Consider the following 17629-nt stretch of genomic DNA (forward strand, 5'->3'; position numbering starts at 1 on the left):
TCAGGTTCAAAAAGGTCATTGTAACTTGGGATTCCCAGCCAGTCTCCCATGCTGGTACTTGCCAAGCCTTAAGCTGCATTGCTGCTGCGATCTGACGAGAGCAGGCCCATTCAGCTTAGAATGGCCGTTGACAGCAGCTGTTCAATTTGAACCTTCTTTTACCATCTTTGACAGAGAAACTAACACAATTTTCAGGTTCAAAAAGGTCAACGGAACTTGGAATTCCCAGCCAGTCTCCCATGCTGGTACTTGCCAAGCCTTAAGCTGCATTGCTGCTGCGATCTGATGAGAGCAGGCACATTCAGCTTAGAATGGCCGTTGACAACAGCTGTTCAATTTGAACCTTCTTTTACTATCTCATAGAGAAACTAACACAATTTTCAGGTTCAAAAAGGTCAACGGAACTTGGGATTCCCAGCCAGTCTCCCATGCTGGTACTTGCCAAGCCTTAAGCTGCATTGCTGCTGCGATCTGACGAGAGCAGGCACATTCAGCTTAGAATGGCCGTTGACAGCAGCTGTTCAATTTGAACCTTCTTTTACTATCTCATAGAGAATCTAACACAATTTTCAGGTTCAAAAAGGTCATTGTAACTTGGGATTCCCAGCCAGTCTCCCATGCTGGTACTTGCCAAGCCTTAAGCTGCATTGCTGCTGCGATCTGACGAGAGCAGGCCCATTCAGCTTAGAATGGCCGTTGACAGCAGCTGTTCAATTTGAACCTTCTTTTACCATCTTTGACAGAGAAACTAACACAATTTTCAGGTTCAAAAAGGTCAACGGAACTTGGAATTCCCAGCCAGTCTCCCATGCTGGTACTTGCCAAGCCTTAAGCTGCATTGCTGCTGCGATCTGATGAGAGCAGGCACATTCAGCTTAGAATGGCCGTTGACAGCAGCTGTTCAATTTGAACCTTCTTTTACTATCTCATAGAGAAACTAACACAATTTTCAGGTTCAAAAAGGTCAACGGAACTTGGAATTCCCAGCCAGTCTCCCATGCTGGTACTTGCCAAGCCTTAAGCTGCATTGCTGCTGCGATCTGATGAGAGCAGGCACATTCAGCTTAGAATGGCCGTTGACAGCAGCTGTTCAATTTGAACCTTCTTTTACTATTTCATAGAGAAACTAACACAATTTTCAGGTTCAAAAAGGTCAACGGAACTTGGGATTCCCAGCCTGTCTCCCATGCTGGTACTTGCCAAGCCTTAAGCTGCATTGCTGCTGCGATCTGACGAGAGCAGGCACATTCAGCTTAGAATGGCCGTTGACAGCAGCTGTTCAATTTGAACCTTCTTTTACTATCTCATAGAGAAACTAACACAATTTTCAGGTTCAAAAAGGTCAACGGAACTTGGGATTCCCAGCCAGTCTCCCATGCTGGTACTTGCCAAGCCTTAAGCTGCATTGCTGCTGCGATCTGACGAGAGCAGGCACATTCAGCTTAGAATGGCCGTTGACAGCAGCTGTTCAATTTGAACCTTCTTTTACCATCTTTGACAGAGAAACTAACACAATTTTCAGGTTCAAAAAGGTCAACGGAACTTGGGATTCCCAGCCAGTCTCTCATGCTGGTACTTGCCAAGCCTTAAGCTGCATTGCTGCTGCGATCTGACGAGAGCAGGCACATTCAGCTTAGAATGGCCGTTGACAGCAGCTGTTCAATTTGAACCTTCTTTTACTATCTCATAGAGAAACTAATACAATTTTCAGGTTCAAAAAGGTCAACGGAACTTGGGATTCCAAGCCAGTCTCCCATGCTGGTACTTGCCAAGCCTTAAGCTGCATTGCTGCTGCGATCTGACGAGAGCAGGCACATTCAGCTTAGAATGGCCGTTGACAGCAGCTGTTCAATTTGAACCTTCTTTTACCATCTTTGACAGAGAATCTAACACAATTTTCAGGTTCAAAAAGGTCATTGTAACTTGGGATTCCCAGCCAGTCTCCCATGCTGGTACTTGCCAAGCCTTAAGCTGCATTGCTGCTGCGATCTGACGAGAGCAGGCCCATTCAGCTTAGAATGGCCGTTGACAGCAGCTGTTCAATTTGAACCTTCTTTTACCATCTTTGACAGAGAAACTAACACAATTTTCAGGTTCAAAAAGGTCAACGGAACTTGGAATTCCCAGCCAGTCTCCCATGCTGGTACTTGCCAAGCCTTAAGCTGCATTGCTGCTGCGATCTGATGAGAGCAGGCACATTCAGCTTAGAATGGCCGTTGACAACAGCTGTTCAATTTGAACCTTCTTTTACTATCTCATAGAGAAACTAACACAATTTTCAGGTTCAAAAAGGTCAACGGAACTTGGGATTCCCAGCCAGTCTCCCATGCTGGTACTTGCCAAGCCTTAAGCTGCATTGCTGCTGCGATCTGACGAGAGCAGGCACATTCAGCTTAGAATGGCCGTTGACAGCAGCTGTTCAATTTGAACCTTCTTTTACTATCTCATAGAGAATCTAACACAATTTTCAGGTTCAAAAAGGTCATTGTAACTTGGGATTCCCAGCCAGTCTCCCATGCTGGTACTTGCCAAGCCTTAAGCTGCATTGCTGCTGCGATCTGACGAGAGCAGGCCCATTCAGCTTAGAATGGCCGTTGACAGCAGCTGTTCAATTTGAACCTTCTTTTACCATCTTTGACAGAGAAACTAACACAATTTTCAGGTTCAAAAAGGTCAACGGAACTTGGAATTCCCAGCCAGTCTCCCATGCTGGTACTTGCCAAGCCTTAAGCTGCATTGCTGCTGCGATCTGATGAGAGCAGGCACATTCAGCTTAGAATGGCCGTTGACAGCAGCTGTTCAATTTGAACCTTCTTTTACTATCTCATAGAGAAACTAACACAATTTTCAGGTTCAAAAAGGTCAACGGAACTTGGGATTCCCAGCCAGTCTCCCATGCTGGTACTTGCCAAGCCTTAAGCTGCATTGCTGCTGCGATCTGACGAGAGCAGGCACATTCAGCTTAGAATGGCCGTTGACAGCAGCTGTTCAATTTGAACCTTCTTTTACTATCTCATAGAGAATCTAACACAATTTTCAGGTTCAAAAAGGTCATTGTAACTTGGGATTCCCAGCCAGTCTCCCATGCTGGTACTTGCCAAGCCTTAAGCTGCATTGCTGCTGCGATCTGACGAGAGCAGGCCCATTCAGCTTAGAATGGCCGTTGACAGCAGCTGTTCAATTTGAACCTTCTGTTACCATCTTTGACAGAGAAACTAACACAATTTTCAGGTTCAAAAAGGTCAACGGAACTTGGAATTCCCAGCCAGTCTCCCATGCTGGTACTTGCCAAGCCTTAAGCTGCATTGCTGCTGCGATCTGATGAGAGCAGGCACATTCAGCTTAGAATGGCCGTTGACAGCAGCTGTTCAATTTGAACCTTCTTTTACTATCTCATAGAGAAACTAACACAATTTTCAGGTTCAAAAAGGTCAACGGAACTTGGGATTCCCAGCCAGTCTCCCATGCTGGTACTTGCCAAGCCTTAAGCTGCATTGCTGCTGCGATCTGACGAGAGCAGGCACATTCAGCTTAGAATGGCCGTTGACAGCAGCTGTTCAATTTGAACCTTCTTTTACTATCTCATAGAGAAACAAACACAATTTTCAGGTTCAAAAAGGTCAACGGAACTTGGGATTCCCAGCCAGTCTCCCATGCTGGTACTTGCCAAGCCTTAAGCTGCATTGCTGCTGCGATATGACGAGAGCAGGCACATTCAGCTTAGAATGGCCGTTGACAGCAGCTGTTCAATTTGAACCTTCTTTTACCATCTTTGACAGAGAAACTAACACAATTTTCAGGTTCAAAAAGGTCAACGGAACTTGGGATTCCCAGACAGTCTCCCATGCTGGTACTTGCCAAGCCTTAAGCTGCATTGCTGCTGCGATCTGACGAGAGCAGGCACATTCAGCTTAGAATGGCCGTTGACAGCAGCTGTTCAATTTGAACCTTCTTTTACTATCTCATAGAGAAACTAACACAATTTTCAGGTTCAAAAAGGTCAACGGAACTTGGGATTCCCAGCCAGTCTCCCATGCTTGTACTTGCCAAGCCTTAAGCTGCATTGCTGCTGCGATCTGACGAGAGCAGGCACATTCAGCTTAGAATGGCCGTTGACAGCAGCTGTTCAATTTGAACCTTCTTTTACCATCTTTGACAGAGAAACTAACACAATTTTCAGGTTCAAAAAGGTCAATGGAACTTGGGATTCACAGCCAGTCTCCCATGCTGGTACTTGCCAAGCCTTAAGCTGCATTGCTGCTGCGATCTGACGAGAGCAGGCCCATTCAGCTTAGAATGGCCGTTGACAGCAGCTGTTCAATTTGAACCTTCTTTTACCATCTTTGACAGAGAAACTAACACAATTTTCAGGTTCAAAAAGGTCAACGGAACTTGGGATTCCCAGCCAGTCTCCCATGCTGGTACTTGCCAAGCCTTAAGCTGCATTGCTGCTGCGATCTGATGAGAGCAGGCACATTCAGCTTAGAATGGCCATCTACAGCAGCTGTTCAATTTGAACCTTCTTTTACTATCTCATAGAGAAACTAACACAATTTTCAGGTTCAAAAAGGTCAACGGAACTTGGGATTCCCAGCCAGTCTCCCATTCTGGTACTTGCCAAGCCTTAAGCTGCATTGCTGCTGCGATCTGACGAGAGCAGGCACATTCAGCTTAGAATGGCCGTTGACAGCAGCTGTTCAATTTGAACCTTCTTTTACTATCTCATAGAGAAACTAACACAATTTTCAGGTTCAAAAAGGTCAACGGAACTTGGGATTCCCAGACAGTCTCCCATGCTGGTACTTGCCAAGCCTTAAGCTGCATTGCTGCTGCGATCTGACGAGAGCAGGCACATTCAGCTTAGAATGGCCGTTGACAGCAGCTGTTCAATTTGAACCTTCTTTTACCATCTTTGACAGAGAAACTAACACAATTTTCAGGTTCAAAAAGGTCAATGGATCTTGGGATTCACAGCCAGTCTCCCATGCTGGTACTTGCCAAGCCTTAAGCTGCATTGCTGCTGCGATCTGACGAGAGCAGGCCCATTCAGCTTAGAATGGCCGTTGACAGCAGCTGTTCAATTTGAACCTTCTTTTACCATCTTTGACAGAGAAACTAACACAATTTTCAGGTTCAAAAAGGTCAACGGAACTTGGGATTCCCAGACAGTCTCCCATGCTGGTACTTGCCAAGCCTTAAGCTGCATTGCTGCTGCGATCTGATGAGAGCAGGCACATTCAGCTTAGAATGGCTGTTGACAGCAGCTGTTCAATTTGAACCTTCTTTTACTATCTCATAGAGAAACTAACACAATATTCAGGTTCAAAAAGGTCAACGGAACTTGGTATTCCCAGCCAGTCTCCCATGCTGGTACTTGCCAAGCCTTAAGCTGCATTGCTGCTGCGATCTGACGAGAGCAGGCACATTCAGCTTAGAATGGCCGTTGACAGCAGCTGTTCAATTTGAACCTTCTTTTACCATCTTTGACAGAGAAACTAACACAATTTTCAGGTTCAAAAAGGTCAACGGAACTTGGGATTCCCAGCCAGTCTCCCATGCTGGTACTTGCCAAGCCTTAAGCTGCATTGCCGCTGCGATCTGATGAGAGCAGGCACATTCAGCTTAGAATGGCCGTTGACAGCAGCTTTTCAATTTGAACCTTCTTTTACTATCTCATAGAGAAACTAACACAATTTTCAGGTTCAAAAAGGTCAACGGAACTTGGGATTCCCAGCCAGTCTCCCATTCTGGTACTTGCCAAGCCTTAAGCTGCATTGCTGCTGCGATCTGCCGAGAGGAGGCACATTCAGCTTAGAATGGCCGTTGACAGCAGCTGTTCAATTTGAACCTTCTTTTACTATCTCATAGAGAAACTAACACAATTTTCAGGTTCAAAAAGGTCAACGGAACTTGGGATTCCCAGCCAGTCTCCCATTCTGGTACTTGCCAAGCCTTAAGCTGCATTGCTGCTGCGATCTGACGAGAGCAGGCACATTCAGCTTAGAATGGCCGTTGACAGCAGCTGTTCAATTTGAACCTTCTTTTACTATCTCATAGAGAAACTAACACAATTTTCAGGTTCAAAAAGGTCAACGGGACTTGGGATTCCCAGCCAGTCTCCGATGCTGGTACTTGCCAAGCCTTAAGCTGCATTGCTGCTGCGATCTGACGAGAGCAGGCACATTCAGCTTAGAATGGCCGTTGACAGCAGCTGTTCAATTTGAACCTTCTTTTACCATCTTTGACAAAGAAACTAATACAATTTTCAGGTTCAAAAAGGTCAACGGAACTTGGGATTCCCAGCCAGTCTCCCATTCTGGTACTTGCCAAGCCTTAAGCTGCATTGCTGCTGCGATCTGACGAGAGCAGGCACATTCAGCTTAGAATGGCCGTTGACAGCAGCTGTTCAATTTGAACCTTCTTTTACTATCTCATAGAGAAACTAACACAATTTTCAGGTTCAAAAAGGTCAACGGAACTTGGGATTCCCAGCCAGTCTCCCATGCTGGTACTTGCCAAGCCTTAAGCTGCATTGCTGCTGCGATCTAACGAGAGCAGGCACATTCAGCTTAGAATGGCCGTTGACAGCAGCTGTTCAATTTGAACCTTCTTTTACCATCTTTGACAGAGAAACTAATACAATTTTCAGGTTCAAAAAGGTCAACGGAACTTGGGATTCCCAGCCAGTCTCCCATTCCGGTACTTGCCAAGCCATAAGCTGCATTGCTGCTGCGATCTGACGAGAGCAGGCACATTCAGCTTAGAATGGCTGTTGACAGCAGCTGTTCAATTTGAACCTTCTTTTACTATCTCATAGAGAAACTAACACAATATTCAGGTTCAAAAAGGTCAACGGAACTTGGGATTCCCAGCCAGTCTCCCATGCTGGTACTTGCCAAGCCTTAAGCTGCATTGCTGCTGCGATCTGACGAGAGCAGGCACATTCAGCTTAGAATGGCCGTTGACAGCAGCTGTTCAATTTGAACCTTCTTTTACCATCTTTGACAGAGAAACTAACACAATTTTCAGGTTCAAAAAGGTCAACGGAACTTGGGATTCCCAGCCAGTCTCCCATGCTGGTACTTGCCAAGCCTTAAGCTGCATTGCCGCTGCGATCTGATGAGAGCAGGCACATTCAGCTTAGAATGGCCGGTGACAGCAGCTTTTCAATTTGAACCTTCTTTTACCATCTTTGAAAGAGAAACTAACACAATTTTCAGGTTCAAAAAGGTCAACGGAACTTGGGATTCCCAGCCAGTCTCCCATGCTGGTACTTGCCAAGCCTTAAGCTGCATTGCCGCTGCGATCTGATGAGAGCAGGCACATTCAGCTTAGAATGGCCGTTGACAGCAGCTTTTCAATTTGAACCTTCTTTTACTATCTCATAGAGAAACTAACACAATTTTCAGGTTCAAAAAGGTCAACGGAACTTGGGATTCCCAGCCAGTCTCCCATTCTGGTACTTGCCAAGCCTTAAGCTGCATTGCTGCTGCGATCTGCCGAGAGGAGGCACATTCGGCTTAGAATGGCCGTTGACAGCAGCTGTTCAATTTGAACCTTCTTTTACTATCTCATAGAGAAACTAACACAATTTTCAGGTTCAAAAAGGTCAACGGAACTTGGGATTCCCAGCCAGTCTCCCATTCTGGTACTTGCCAAGCCTTAAGCTGCATTGCTGCTGCGATCTGACGAGAGCAGGCACATTCAGCTTAGAATGGCCGTTGACAGCAGCTGTTCAATTTGAACCTTCTTTTACTATCTCATAGAGAAACTAACACAATTTTCAGGTTCAAAAAGGTCAAAGGAACTTGGGATTCCCAGCCAGTCTCCCATGCTGGTACTTGCCAAGCCTTAAACTGCATTGCTGCTGCGATCTGACGAGAGCAGGCACATTCAGCTTAGAATGGCCGTTGACAGCAGCTGTTCAATTTGAACCTTCTTTTACCATCTTTGACAGAGAAACTAATACAATTTTCAGGTTCAAAAAGGTCAACGGAACTTGGGATTCCCAGCCAGTCTCCCATTCTGGTACTTGCCAAGCCTTAAGCTGCATTGCTGCTGCGATCTGACGAGAGCAGGCACATTCAGCTTAGAATGGCCGTTGACAGCAGCTGTTCAATTTGAACCTTTTTTTACCATCTTTGACAGAGATACTAACACAATTTTCAGGTTCAAAAAGGTCAATGGAACTTGGGATTCCCAGCCAGTCTCCCATGCTGGTACTTGCCAAGCCTTAAGCTGCATTGCTGCTGCGATCTGACGAGAGCAGGCACATTCAGCTTAGAATGGCCGTTGACAGCAGCTGTTCAATTTGAACCTTCTTTTACCATCTTTGACAGAGAAACTAATACAATTTTCAGGTTCAAAAAGGTCAACGGAACTTGGGATTCCCAGCCAGTCTCCCATTCCGGTACTTGCCAAGCCATAAGCTGCATTGCTGCTGCGATCTGACGAGAGCAGGCACATTCAGCTTAGAATGGCTGTTGACAGCAGCTGTTCAATTTGAACCTTCTTTTACTATCTCATAGAGAAACTAACACAATATTCAGGTTCAAAAAGGTCAACGGAACTTGGGATTCCCAGCCAGTCTCCCATGCTGGTACTTGCCAAGCCTTAAGCTGCATTGCTGCTGTGATCTGACGAGAGCAGGCACATTCAGCTTAGAATGGCCGTTGACAGCAGCTGTTCAATTTGAACCTTCTTTTACCATCTTTGACAGAGAAACTAACACAATTTTCAGGTTCAAAAAGGTCAACGGAACTTGGGATTCCCAGCCAGTCTCCCATGCTGGTACTTGCCAAGCCTTAAGCTGCATTGCCGCTGCGATCTGATGAGAGCAGGCACATTCAGCTTAGAATGGCCGGTGACAGCAGCTTTTCAATTTGAACCTTCTTTTACCATCTTTGAAAGAGAAACTAACACAATTTTCAGGTTCAAAAAGGTCAACGGAACTTGGGATTCCCAGCCAGTCTCCCATTCTGGTACTTGCCAAGCCTTAAGCTGCATTGCTGCTGCGATCTGCCGAGAGGAGGCACATTCAGCTTAGAATGGCCGTTGACAGCAGCTGTTCAATTTGAACCTTCTTTTACTATCTCATAGAGAAACTAACACAATTTTCAGGTTCAAAAAGGTCAACGGAACTTGGGATTCCCAGCCAGTCTCCCATTCTGGTACTTGCCAAGCCTTAAGCTGCATTGCTGCTGCGATCTGACGAGAGCAGGCACATTCAGCTTAGAATGGCCGTTGACAGCAGCTGTGCAATTTGAACCTTCTTTTACTATCTCATAGAGAAACTAACACAATTTTCAGGTTCAAAAAGGTCAACGGAACTTGGGATTCCCAGCCAGTCTCCCATGCTGGTACTTGCCAAGCCTTAAACTGCATTGCTGCTGCGATCTGACGAGAGCAGGCACATTCAGCTTAGAATGGCCGTTGACAGCAGCTGTTCAATTTGAACCTTCTTTTACCATCTTTGACAGAGAAACTAATACAATTTTCAGGTTCAAAAAGGTCAACGGAACTTGGGATTCCCAGCCAGTCTCCCATTCTGGTACTTGCCAAGCCTTAAGCTGCATTGCTGCTGCGATCTGACGAGAGCAGGCACATTCCGCTTAGAATGGCCGTTGACAGCAGCTGTTCAATTTGAACCTTTTTTTACCATCTTTGACAGAGATACTAACACAATTTTCAGGTTCAAAAAGGTCAACGGAACTTGGGATTCCCAGCCAGTCTCCCATGCTGGTACTTGCCAAGCCTTAAGCTGCATTGCTGCTGCGATCTGACGAGAGCAGGCACATTCAGCTTAGAATGGCCGTTGACAGCAGCTGTTCAATTTGAACCTTCTATTACCATCTTTGACAGAGAAACTAATACAATTTTCAGGTTCAAAAAGGTCAACGGAACTTGGGATTCCCAGCCAGTCTCCCATTCCGGTACTTGCCAAGCCATAAGCTGCATTGCTGCTGCGATCTGACGAGAGCAGGCACATTCAGCTTAGAATGGCTGTTGACAGCAGCTGTTCAATTTGAACCTTCTTTTACTATCTCATAGAGAAACTAACACAATATTCAGGTTCAAAAAGGTCAACGGAACTTGGGATTCCCAGCCAGTCTCCCATGCTGGTACTTGCCAAGCCTTAAGCTGCATTGCTGCTGCGATCTGACGAGAGCAGGCACATTCAGCTTAGAATGGCCGTTGACAGCAGCTGTTCAATTTGAACCTTCTTTTACCATCTTTGACAGAGAAACTAACACAATTTTCAGGTTCAAAAAGGTCAACGGAACTTGGGATTCCCAGCCAGTCTCCCATGCTGGTACTTGCCAAGCCTTAAGCTGCATTGCCGCTGCGATCTGATGAGAGCAGGCACATTCAGCTTAGAATGGCCGGTGACAGCAGCTTTTCAATTTGAACCTTCTTTTACCATCTTTGAAAGAGAAACTAACACAATTTTCAGGTTCAAAAAGGTCAACGGAACTTGGGATTCCCAGCCAGTCTCCCATGCTGGTACTTGCCAAGCCTTAAGCTGCATTGCCGCTGCGATCTGATGAGAGCAGGCACATTCAGCTTAGAATGGCCGTTGACAGCAGCTTTTCAATTTGAACCTTCTTTTACTATCTCATAGAGAAACTAACACAATTTTCAGGTTCAAAAAGGTCAACGGAACTTGGGATTCTCAGCCAGTCTCCCATTCTGGTACTTGCCAAGCCTTAAGCTGCATTGCTGCTGCGATCTGCCGAGAGGAGGCACATTCAGCTTAGAATGGCCGTTGACAGCAGCTGTTCAATTTGAACCTTCTTTTACTATCTCATAGAGAAACTAACACAATTTTCAGGTTCAAAAAGGTCAACGGAACTTGGGATTCCCAGCCAGTCTCCCATGCTGGTACTTGCCAAGCCTTAAGCTGCATTGCTGCTGCGATCTGACGAGAGCAGGCACATTCAGCTTAGAATGGCCGTTGACAGCAGCTGTGCAATTTGAACCTTCTTTTACTATCTCATAGAGAAACTAACACAATTTTCAGGTTCAAAAAGGTCATTGTAACTTGGGATTCCCAGCCAGTCTCCCATGCTGGTACTTGCCAAGCCTTAAGCTGCATTGCTGCTGCGATCTGACGAGAGCAGGCACATTCAGCTTAGAATGGCCGTTGACAGCAGCTGTGCAATTTGAACCTTCTTTTACTATCTCATAGAGAAACTAACACAATTTTCAGGTTCAAAAAGGTCAACGGAACTTGGGATTCCCAGCCAGTCTCCCATTCTGGTACTTGCCAAGCCTTAAGCTGCATTGCTGCTGCGATCTGACGAGAGCAGGCACATTCAGCTTAGAATGGCTGTTGACAGCAGCTGTGCAATTTGAACCTTCTTTTACTATCTCATAGAGAAACTAACACAATTTTCAGGTTCAAAAAGGTCATTGTAACTTGGGATTCCCAGCCAGTCTCCCATGCTGGTACTTGCCAAGCCTTAAGCTGCATTGCTGCTGCGATCTGACGAGAGCAGGCACATTCAGCTTAGAATGGCCGTTGACAGCAGCTGTTCAATTTGAACCTTCTTTTACCATCTTTGACAGAGAAACTAATACAATTTTCAGGTTCAAAAAGGTTAACAGAACTTGGGATTCCCAGCCAGTCTCCCATGCTGGTACTTGCCAAGCCTTAAGCTGCATTGCTGCTGCGATCTGATGAGAGCAGGCACATTCAGCTTAGAATGGCCGTTGACAGCAGCTGTTCAATTTGAACCTTCTTTTACTATCTCATAGAGAAACTAACACAATTTTCAGGTTCAAAAAGGTCAACGGAACTTGGGATTCCCAGCCAGTCTCCCATGCTGGTACTTGCCAAGCCATAAGCTGCATTGCTGCTGCGATCTGACGAGAGCAGGCACATTCAGCTTAGAATGGCCGTTGACAGCAGCTTTTCAATTTGAACCTTCTTTTACTATCTTATAGAGAAACTAACACAATTTTCAGGTTCAAAAAGGTCAACGGAACTTGGGATTCCCAGCCAGTCTTCCATGCTGGTACTTGCCAAGCCTTAAGCTGCATTGCTGCTGCGATCTGACGAGAGCAGGCACATTCAGCTTAGAATGGCCGTTGACAGCAGCTGTTCAATTTGAACCTTCTTTTACTATCTCATAGAGAAACTAACACAATTTTCAGGTTCAAAAAGGTCAATGGAACTTGGGATTCCCAGCCAGTCTCCCATGCTGGTACTTGCCAAGCCTTAAGCTGCATTGCTGCTGCGATCTGACGAGAGCAGGCACATTCAGCTTAGAATGGCCGTTGACAGCAGCTGTTCAATTTGAACCTTCTTTTACCATCTTTGACAGAGAAACTAATACAATTTTCAGGTTCAAAAAGGTTAACAGAACTTGGGATTCCCAGCCAGTCTCCCATGCTGGTACTTGCCAAGCCTTAAGCTGCATTGCTGCTGCGATCTGATGAGAGCAGGCACATTCAGCTTAGAATGGCCGTTGACAGCAGCTGTTCAATTTGAACCTTCTTTTACTATCTCATAGAGAAACTAACACAATTTTCAGGTTCAAAAAGGTCAACGGAACTTGGGATTCCCAGCCAGTCTCCCATGCTGGTACTTGCCAAGCCTTAAGCTGCATTGCTGCTGCGATCTGACGAGAGCAGGCACATTCAGCTTAGAATGGCCGTTGACAGCAGCTGTTCAATTTGAACCTTCTTTTACTATCTCATAGAGAATCTAACACAATTTTCAGGTTCAAAAAGGTCAATGGAACTTGGGATTCCCAGCCAGTCTCCCATGCTGGTACTTGCCAAGCCTTAAGCTGCATTGCTGCTGCGATCTGACGAGAGCAGGCACATTCAGCTTAGAATGGCCGTTGACAGCAGCTGTTCAATTTGAACCTTCTTTTACTATCTCATAGAGAAACTAATACAATTTTCAGGTTCAAAAAGGTCAACGGAACTTGGGATTCCAAGCCAGTCTCCCATGCTGGTACTTGCCAAGCCTTAAGCTGCATTACTGCTGCGATCTGACGAGAGCAGGCACATTCAGCTTAGAATGGCCGTTGACAGCAGCTGTTCAATTTGAACCTTCTTTTACCATCTTTGACAGAGAATCTAACACAATTTTCAGGTTCAAAAAGGTCATTGTAACTTGGGATTCCCAGCCAGTCTCCCATGCTGGTACTTGCCAAGCCTGAAGCTGCATTGCTGCTGCGATCTGATGAGAGCAGGCACATTCAGCTTAGAATGGCCGTTGACAGCAGCTGTTCAATTTGAACCTTCTTTTACCATCTTTGACAGAGAAACTAACACAATTTTCAGGTTCAAAAAGGTCAACGGAACTTGGAATTCCCAGCCAGTCTCCCATGCTGGTACTTGCCAAGCCTGAAGCTGCATTGCTGCTGCGATCTGATGAGAGCAGGCACATTCAGCTTAGAATGGCCGTTGACAGCAGCTGTTCAATTTGAACCTTCTTTTACTATCTCATAGAGAAACTAACACAATTTTCAGGTTCAAAAAGGTCAACGGAACTTGGGATTCCCAGCCAGTCTCCCATGCTGGTACTTGCCAAGCCTTAAGCTGCATTGCTGCTGCGATCTGACGAGAGCAGGCACATTCAGCTTAGAATGGCCGTTGACAGCAGCTGTTCAATTTGAACCTTCTTTTACTATCTCATAGAGAAACTAACACAATTTTCAGGTTCAAAAAGGACAACGGAACTTGGGATTCCCAGCCAGTCTCCCATGCTGGTACTTGCCAAGCCTTAAGCTGCATTGCTGCTGCGATCTGACGAGAGCAGGCACATTCAGCTTAGAATGGCCGTTGACAGCAGCTGTTCAATTTGAACCTTCTTTTACCATCTTTGACAGAGAAACTAACACAATTTTCAGGTTCAAAAAGGTCAACGGAACTTGGGATTCCCAGCCAGTCTCCCATGCTGGTACTTGCCAAGCCTTAAACTGCATTGCTGCTGCGATCTGACGAGAGCAGGCACATTCAGCTTAGAATGGCCGTTGACAGCAGCTGTTCAATTTGAACCTTCTTTTACCATCTTTGACAGAGAAACTAACACAATTTTCAGGTTCAAAAAGATCAACGGAACTTGGGATTCCCAGCCAGTCTCCCATGCTGGTACTTGCCAAGCCTTAAGCTGCATTGCTGCTGCGATCTGACGAGAGCAGGCACATTCAGCTTAGAATGGCCGTTGACAGCAGCTGTTCAATTTGAACCTTCTTTTACTATCTCATAGAGAAACTAACACAATTTTCAGGTTTAAAAAGGTCAACGGAACTTGGGATTCCCAGCCAGTCTCCCATGCTGGTACTTGCCAAGCCTTAAGCAGCATTGCTGCTGCGATCTGACGAGAGCAGGCACATTCAGCTTAGAATGGCCGTTGACAGCAGCTGTTCAATTTGAACCTTCTTTTACCATCTTTGACAGAGAAACTAATACAATTTTCAGGTTCAAAAAGGTCAACGGAACTTGGGATTCCCAGCCAGTCTCCCATTCCGGTACTTGCCAAGCCATAAGCTGCATTGCTGCTGCGATCTGACGAGAGCAGGCACATTCAGCTTAGAATGGCCGTTGACAGCAGCTGTTCAATTTGAACCTTCTTTTACTATCTCATAGAGAAACTAACACAATTTTCAGGTTCAAAAAGGTCAACGGAACTTGGGATTCCCAGCCAGTCTCCCATGCTGGTACTTGCCAAGCCTTAAGCTGCATTGCTGCTGCGATCTGACGAGAGCAGGCACATTCAGCTTAGAATGGCCGTTGACAGCAGCTGTTCAATTTGAACCTTCTTTTACCATCTTTGACAGAGAAACTAACACAATTTTCAGGTTCAAAAAGGTCAATGGAACTTGGGATTCCCAGACAGTCTCCCATGCTGGTACTTGCCAAGCCTTAAGCTGCATTGCTGCTGCGATCTGACGAGAGCAGGCACATTCAGCTTAGAATGGCCGCTGACAGCAGCTGTTCAATTTGAACCTTCTTTTACTATCTCATAGAGAAACTAACACAATTTTCAGGTTCAAAAATGTCAACGGAACTTGGGATTCCCAGCCAGTCTCCCATGCTGGTACTTGCCAAGCCTTAAGCTGCATTGCGGCTGCGATCTGACGAGAGCAGGCACATTCAGCTTAGAATGGCCGTTGACAACGGCTGTTCAATTTGAACCTTCTTTTACCATCTTTGACAGAGAAACTAACAGAATTTTCAGGTTCAAAAAGGTCAACGGAACTTGGGATTCCCAGCCAGTCTCCCATTCTGGTACTTGCCAAGCCTTAAGCTACATTGCTGCTGCGATCTGACGAGAGCAGGCACATTCAGCTTAGAATGGCCGTTGACAGCAGCTGTTCAATTTGAACCTTCTTTTACTATCTCATAGAGAAACTAACACAATTTTCAGGTTCAAAAAGGTCAACGGAACTTGGGATTCCCAGCCAGTCTCCCATGCTGGTACTTGCCAAGCCTTAAGCTGCATTGCTGCTGCGATCTGACGAGAGCAGGCACATTCAGCTTAGAATGGCCGTTGACAGCAGCTATTCAATTTGAACCTTCTTTTACTATCTCATAGAGAAACTAACACAATTTTCAGGTTCAAAAAGGTCAACGGAACTTGGGATTCCCAGCCAGTCTCCCATGCTGGTACTTGCCAAGCATTAAGCTGCATTGCTGCTGCGATCTGACGAGAGCAGGCACATTCAGCTTAGAATGGCCGTTGACAGCAGCTGTTCAATTTGAACCTTCTTTTACTATCTCATAGAGAAACTAACACAATTTTCAGGTTCAAAAAGGTCAACGGAACTTGGGATTCCCAGCCAGTCTCCCATGCTGGTACTTGCCAAGCCTTAAGCTGCATTGCTGCTGCGATCTGACGAGAGCAGGCACATTCAGCTTAGAATGGCCGTTGACAGCAGCTGTTCAATTTGAACCTTCTTTTACCATCTTTGACAGAGAAACTAACACAATTTTCAGGTTCAAAAATGTCAATGGAACTTGGGATTCCCAGCTAGTCTCCCATGCTGGTACTTGCCAAGCCTTAAGCTGCATTGCTGCTGCGATCTGACGAGTGCAGGCACATTCAGCTTAGAATGGCCGTTGACAGCAGCTGTTCAATTTGAACCTTCTTTTACTATCTCATAGAGAAACTAACACAATTTTCAGGTTCAAAAAGGTCAACGGAACTTGGGATTCCCAGCCAGTCTCCCATGCTGGTACTTGCCAAGCCTTAAGCTACATTGCTGCTGCGATCTGACGAGAGCAGGCACATTCAGCTTAGAATGGCCGTTGACAGCAGCTGTTCAATTTGAACCTTCTTTTACTATCTCATAGAGAAACTAACACAATTTTCAGGTTTAAAAAGGGCAACGGAACTTGGGATTCCAAGCCAGTCTCCCATGCTGGTACTTGACAAGCCTTAAGCTGCATTGCTGCTGCGATCTGACGAGAGCAGGCACATTCAGCTTAGAATGGCCGGTGACAGCAGCTTTTCAATTTGAACCTTCTTTTACCATCTTTGAAAGAGAAACTAACACAATTTTCAGGTTCAAAAAGGTCAACGGAACTTGGGATTCGCAGCCAGTCTCCCATGCTGGTACTTGCCAAGAGTTAAGCTGCATTGCTGCTGCGTTCTGACGAGAGCAGGCACATTCAGCTTAGAATGGCCGGTGACAGCAGCTTTTCAATTTGAACCTTCTTTTACCATCTTTGAAAGAGAAACTAACACAATTTTCAGGTTCAAAAAGGTCAACGGAACTTGGGATTCGCAGCCAGTCTCCCATGCTGGTACTTGCCAAGCCTTAAGCTGCATTGCTGCTGCAATCTGACGAGAGCAGGCACATTCAGCTTAGAATGGCCGTTGAAAGCAGCTGTTCAATTTGAACCTTCTTTTACTATCTTTGACAGGGAAACTAACACAATTTTCAGGTTCAAAAAGGTCAACGGGACTTGGGATTCCCAGCCAGTCTCCCATGCTGGTACTTGCCAAGCCTTAAGCTGCATTGCTGCTGCGATCTGACGAGAGCAGGCACATTCAGCTTAGAATGGCCGTTGACAGCAGCTGTTCAATTTGAACCTTCTTTTACTATCTCATAGAGAAACTAACACGATTTTCAGGTTCAAAAAGGTCAACGGAACTTGGGATTCCCAGCCAGTCTCCCATGCTGGTACTTGCCAAGCCTTAAGCTGCATTGCTGCTGCGATCTGATGAGAGCAGGCACATTCAGCTTAGAATGGCCGTTGACAGCAGCTGTTCAATTTGAACCTTTTTTTACCATCTTTGACAGAGATACTAACACAATTTTCAGGTTCAAAAAGGTCAACGGAACTTGGGATTCCCAGCCAGTCTCCCATGCTGGTACTTGCCAAGCCTTAAGCTGCATTGCTGCTGCAATCTGACGAGAGCAGGCACATTCAGCTTAGAATGGCCGTTGACAGCAGCTGTTCAATTTGAACCTTCTTTTACCATCTTTGACAGAGAAACTAATACAATTTTCAGGTTCAAAAAGGTCAACGGAACTTGGGATTCCCAGCCAGTCTCCCATTCCGGTACTTGCCAAGCCATAAGCTGCATTGCTGCTGCGATCTGACGAGAGCAGGCACATTCAGCTTAGAATGGCTGTTGACAGCAGCTGTTCAATTTGAACCTTCT

At 45.7% G+C, this 17629-nt stretch overlaps 76 pseudogenes; all 76 read right to left on the reverse strand.

The window, feature by feature from the left end:
• Positions 1–204: 204 nt before the first annotated feature.
• Positions 205–323, reverse strand: LOC140091331 (5S ribosomal RNA; annotated as a pseudogene).
• Positions 324–393: 70 nt separating this feature from the next.
• On the reverse strand, positions 394–512 carry LOC140092307 (5S ribosomal RNA; annotated as a pseudogene).
• A 261-nt stretch (positions 513–773) lies between these two features.
• LOC140091453 (5S ribosomal RNA) lies at positions 774–892 on the reverse strand (annotated as a pseudogene).
• Positions 893–962: 70 nt separating this feature from the next.
• Positions 963–1081, reverse strand: LOC140091575 (5S ribosomal RNA; annotated as a pseudogene).
• Positions 1082–1151: 70 nt separating this feature from the next.
• Positions 1152–1270, reverse strand: LOC140104349 (5S ribosomal RNA; annotated as a pseudogene).
• Positions 1271–1340: 70 nt separating this feature from the next.
• Positions 1341–1459, reverse strand: LOC140092329 (5S ribosomal RNA; annotated as a pseudogene).
• Positions 1460–1531: 72 nt separating this feature from the next.
• On the reverse strand, positions 1532–1650 carry LOC140108603 (5S ribosomal RNA; annotated as a pseudogene).
• Positions 1651–1720: 70 nt separating this feature from the next.
• On the reverse strand, positions 1721–1839 carry LOC140103596 (5S ribosomal RNA; annotated as a pseudogene).
• Positions 1840–2102: 263 nt separating this feature from the next.
• LOC140091697 (5S ribosomal RNA) lies at positions 2103–2221 on the reverse strand (annotated as a pseudogene).
• A 70-nt stretch (positions 2222–2291) lies between these two features.
• Positions 2292–2410, reverse strand: LOC140092340 (5S ribosomal RNA; annotated as a pseudogene).
• Positions 2411–2671: 261 nt separating this feature from the next.
• LOC140091819 (5S ribosomal RNA) lies at positions 2672–2790 on the reverse strand (annotated as a pseudogene).
• A 70-nt stretch (positions 2791–2860) lies between these two features.
• On the reverse strand, positions 2861–2979 carry LOC140092351 (5S ribosomal RNA; annotated as a pseudogene).
• Positions 2980–3240: 261 nt separating this feature from the next.
• LOC140091941 (5S ribosomal RNA) lies at positions 3241–3359 on the reverse strand (annotated as a pseudogene).
• Positions 3360–3429: 70 nt separating this feature from the next.
• LOC140092362 (5S ribosomal RNA) lies at positions 3430–3548 on the reverse strand (annotated as a pseudogene).
• Positions 3549–3618: 70 nt separating this feature from the next.
• On the reverse strand, positions 3619–3737 carry LOC140112862 (5S ribosomal RNA; annotated as a pseudogene).
• Positions 3738–3809: 72 nt separating this feature from the next.
• On the reverse strand, positions 3810–3928 carry LOC140093668 (5S ribosomal RNA; annotated as a pseudogene).
• Positions 3929–3998: 70 nt separating this feature from the next.
• On the reverse strand, positions 3999–4117 carry LOC140103965 (5S ribosomal RNA; annotated as a pseudogene).
• A 263-nt stretch (positions 4118–4380) lies between these two features.
• LOC140109236 (5S ribosomal RNA) lies at positions 4381–4499 on the reverse strand (annotated as a pseudogene).
• A 70-nt stretch (positions 4500–4569) lies between these two features.
• Positions 4570–4688, reverse strand: LOC140107641 (5S ribosomal RNA; annotated as a pseudogene).
• A 70-nt stretch (positions 4689–4758) lies between these two features.
• On the reverse strand, positions 4759–4877 carry LOC140093790 (5S ribosomal RNA; annotated as a pseudogene).
• Positions 4878–5140: 263 nt separating this feature from the next.
• Positions 5141–5259, reverse strand: LOC140098181 (5S ribosomal RNA; annotated as a pseudogene).
• A 70-nt stretch (positions 5260–5329) lies between these two features.
• Positions 5330–5448, reverse strand: LOC140113391 (5S ribosomal RNA; annotated as a pseudogene).
• A 72-nt stretch (positions 5449–5520) lies between these two features.
• Positions 5521–5639, reverse strand: LOC140100652 (5S ribosomal RNA; annotated as a pseudogene).
• Positions 5640–5898: 259 nt separating this feature from the next.
• On the reverse strand, positions 5899–6017 carry LOC140107763 (5S ribosomal RNA; annotated as a pseudogene).
• Positions 6018–6087: 70 nt separating this feature from the next.
• Positions 6088–6206, reverse strand: LOC140106656 (5S ribosomal RNA; annotated as a pseudogene).
• A 72-nt stretch (positions 6207–6278) lies between these two features.
• Positions 6279–6397, reverse strand: LOC140107884 (5S ribosomal RNA; annotated as a pseudogene).
• A 70-nt stretch (positions 6398–6467) lies between these two features.
• Positions 6468–6586, reverse strand: LOC140096830 (5S ribosomal RNA; annotated as a pseudogene).
• A 72-nt stretch (positions 6587–6658) lies between these two features.
• On the reverse strand, positions 6659–6777 carry LOC140112800 (5S ribosomal RNA; annotated as a pseudogene).
• Positions 6778–6847: 70 nt separating this feature from the next.
• On the reverse strand, positions 6848–6966 carry LOC140092373 (5S ribosomal RNA; annotated as a pseudogene).
• A 72-nt stretch (positions 6967–7038) lies between these two features.
• Positions 7039–7157, reverse strand: LOC140112962 (5S ribosomal RNA; annotated as a pseudogene).
• A 72-nt stretch (positions 7158–7229) lies between these two features.
• LOC140100663 (5S ribosomal RNA) lies at positions 7230–7348 on the reverse strand (annotated as a pseudogene).
• A 259-nt stretch (positions 7349–7607) lies between these two features.
• On the reverse strand, positions 7608–7726 carry LOC140108006 (5S ribosomal RNA; annotated as a pseudogene).
• Positions 7727–7796: 70 nt separating this feature from the next.
• Positions 7797–7915, reverse strand: LOC140112860 (5S ribosomal RNA; annotated as a pseudogene).
• Positions 7916–7987: 72 nt separating this feature from the next.
• LOC140108128 (5S ribosomal RNA) lies at positions 7988–8106 on the reverse strand (annotated as a pseudogene).
• Positions 8107–8178: 72 nt separating this feature from the next.
• LOC140105571 (5S ribosomal RNA) lies at positions 8179–8297 on the reverse strand (annotated as a pseudogene).
• Positions 8298–8369: 72 nt separating this feature from the next.
• LOC140112801 (5S ribosomal RNA) lies at positions 8370–8488 on the reverse strand (annotated as a pseudogene).
• Positions 8489–8558: 70 nt separating this feature from the next.
• LOC140105620 (5S ribosomal RNA) lies at positions 8559–8677 on the reverse strand (annotated as a pseudogene).
• Positions 8678–8749: 72 nt separating this feature from the next.
• Positions 8750–8868, reverse strand: LOC140112964 (5S ribosomal RNA; annotated as a pseudogene).
• Positions 8869–9129: 261 nt separating this feature from the next.
• Positions 9130–9248, reverse strand: LOC140108250 (5S ribosomal RNA; annotated as a pseudogene).
• Positions 9249–9318: 70 nt separating this feature from the next.
• Positions 9319–9437, reverse strand: LOC140098424 (5S ribosomal RNA; annotated as a pseudogene).
• A 72-nt stretch (positions 9438–9509) lies between these two features.
• On the reverse strand, positions 9510–9628 carry LOC140103549 (5S ribosomal RNA; annotated as a pseudogene).
• A 72-nt stretch (positions 9629–9700) lies between these two features.
• Positions 9701–9819, reverse strand: LOC140092384 (5S ribosomal RNA; annotated as a pseudogene).
• Positions 9820–9891: 72 nt separating this feature from the next.
• On the reverse strand, positions 9892–10010 carry LOC140112803 (5S ribosomal RNA; annotated as a pseudogene).
• Positions 10011–10080: 70 nt separating this feature from the next.
• Positions 10081–10199, reverse strand: LOC140092395 (5S ribosomal RNA; annotated as a pseudogene).
• Positions 10200–10271: 72 nt separating this feature from the next.
• LOC140112965 (5S ribosomal RNA) lies at positions 10272–10390 on the reverse strand (annotated as a pseudogene).
• A 72-nt stretch (positions 10391–10462) lies between these two features.
• LOC140100674 (5S ribosomal RNA) lies at positions 10463–10581 on the reverse strand (annotated as a pseudogene).
• Positions 10582–10840: 259 nt separating this feature from the next.
• LOC140092407 (5S ribosomal RNA) lies at positions 10841–10959 on the reverse strand (annotated as a pseudogene).
• A 259-nt stretch (positions 10960–11218) lies between these two features.
• Positions 11219–11337, reverse strand: LOC140104238 (5S ribosomal RNA; annotated as a pseudogene).
• Positions 11338–11598: 261 nt separating this feature from the next.
• LOC140103629 (5S ribosomal RNA) lies at positions 11599–11717 on the reverse strand (annotated as a pseudogene).
• Positions 11718–11787: 70 nt separating this feature from the next.
• LOC140104179 (5S ribosomal RNA) lies at positions 11788–11906 on the reverse strand (annotated as a pseudogene).
• Positions 11907–11976: 70 nt separating this feature from the next.
• On the reverse strand, positions 11977–12095 carry LOC140103713 (5S ribosomal RNA; annotated as a pseudogene).
• A 70-nt stretch (positions 12096–12165) lies between these two features.
• On the reverse strand, positions 12166–12284 carry LOC140105572 (5S ribosomal RNA; annotated as a pseudogene).
• Positions 12285–12356: 72 nt separating this feature from the next.
• Positions 12357–12475, reverse strand: LOC140103632 (5S ribosomal RNA; annotated as a pseudogene).
• Positions 12476–12545: 70 nt separating this feature from the next.
• LOC140092418 (5S ribosomal RNA) lies at positions 12546–12664 on the reverse strand (annotated as a pseudogene).
• A 70-nt stretch (positions 12665–12734) lies between these two features.
• Positions 12735–12853, reverse strand: LOC140105577 (5S ribosomal RNA; annotated as a pseudogene).
• Positions 12854–12923: 70 nt separating this feature from the next.
• Positions 12924–13042, reverse strand: LOC140098924 (5S ribosomal RNA; annotated as a pseudogene).
• Positions 13043–13305: 263 nt separating this feature from the next.
• Positions 13306–13424, reverse strand: LOC140113250 (5S ribosomal RNA; annotated as a pseudogene).
• Positions 13425–13494: 70 nt separating this feature from the next.
• Positions 13495–13613, reverse strand: LOC140092429 (5S ribosomal RNA; annotated as a pseudogene).
• Positions 13614–13683: 70 nt separating this feature from the next.
• LOC140099189 (5S ribosomal RNA) lies at positions 13684–13802 on the reverse strand (annotated as a pseudogene).
• Positions 13803–13874: 72 nt separating this feature from the next.
• On the reverse strand, positions 13875–13993 carry LOC140098435 (5S ribosomal RNA; annotated as a pseudogene).
• Positions 13994–14065: 72 nt separating this feature from the next.
• LOC140099012 (5S ribosomal RNA) lies at positions 14066–14184 on the reverse strand (annotated as a pseudogene).
• A 70-nt stretch (positions 14185–14254) lies between these two features.
• On the reverse strand, positions 14255–14373 carry LOC140103744 (5S ribosomal RNA; annotated as a pseudogene).
• A 72-nt stretch (positions 14374–14445) lies between these two features.
• Positions 14446–14564, reverse strand: LOC140101757 (5S ribosomal RNA; annotated as a pseudogene).
• A 70-nt stretch (positions 14565–14634) lies between these two features.
• Positions 14635–14753, reverse strand: LOC140092451 (5S ribosomal RNA; annotated as a pseudogene).
• Positions 14754–14825: 72 nt separating this feature from the next.
• LOC140106351 (5S ribosomal RNA) lies at positions 14826–14944 on the reverse strand (annotated as a pseudogene).
• Positions 14945–15014: 70 nt separating this feature from the next.
• Positions 15015–15133, reverse strand: LOC140106350 (5S ribosomal RNA; annotated as a pseudogene).
• Positions 15134–15205: 72 nt separating this feature from the next.
• LOC140097948 (5S ribosomal RNA) lies at positions 15206–15324 on the reverse strand (annotated as a pseudogene).
• Positions 15325–15394: 70 nt separating this feature from the next.
• LOC140092462 (5S ribosomal RNA) lies at positions 15395–15513 on the reverse strand (annotated as a pseudogene).
• Positions 15514–15583: 70 nt separating this feature from the next.
• On the reverse strand, positions 15584–15702 carry LOC140110264 (5S ribosomal RNA; annotated as a pseudogene).
• A 70-nt stretch (positions 15703–15772) lies between these two features.
• Positions 15773–15891, reverse strand: LOC140092473 (5S ribosomal RNA; annotated as a pseudogene).
• Positions 15892–15963: 72 nt separating this feature from the next.
• On the reverse strand, positions 15964–16082 carry LOC140113004 (5S ribosomal RNA; annotated as a pseudogene).
• Positions 16083–16152: 70 nt separating this feature from the next.
• LOC140102167 (5S ribosomal RNA) lies at positions 16153–16271 on the reverse strand (annotated as a pseudogene).
• A 643-nt stretch (positions 16272–16914) lies between these two features.
• LOC140095060 (5S ribosomal RNA) lies at positions 16915–17033 on the reverse strand (annotated as a pseudogene).
• Positions 17034–17103: 70 nt separating this feature from the next.
• Positions 17104–17222, reverse strand: LOC140101536 (5S ribosomal RNA; annotated as a pseudogene).
• A 72-nt stretch (positions 17223–17294) lies between these two features.
• LOC140104400 (5S ribosomal RNA) lies at positions 17295–17413 on the reverse strand (annotated as a pseudogene).
• Positions 17414–17485: 72 nt separating this feature from the next.
• On the reverse strand, positions 17486–17604 carry LOC140112804 (5S ribosomal RNA; annotated as a pseudogene).
• Between the last annotated feature and the right edge of the window lie 25 nt (positions 17605–17629).

This window comes from Engystomops pustulosus, chromosome 1 (assembly GCF_040894005.1).
Source record: "Engystomops pustulosus chromosome 1, aEngPut4.maternal, whole genome shotgun sequence".
Taxonomy (NCBI): domain Eukaryota; kingdom Metazoa; phylum Chordata; class Amphibia; order Anura; family Leptodactylidae; genus Engystomops; species Engystomops pustulosus.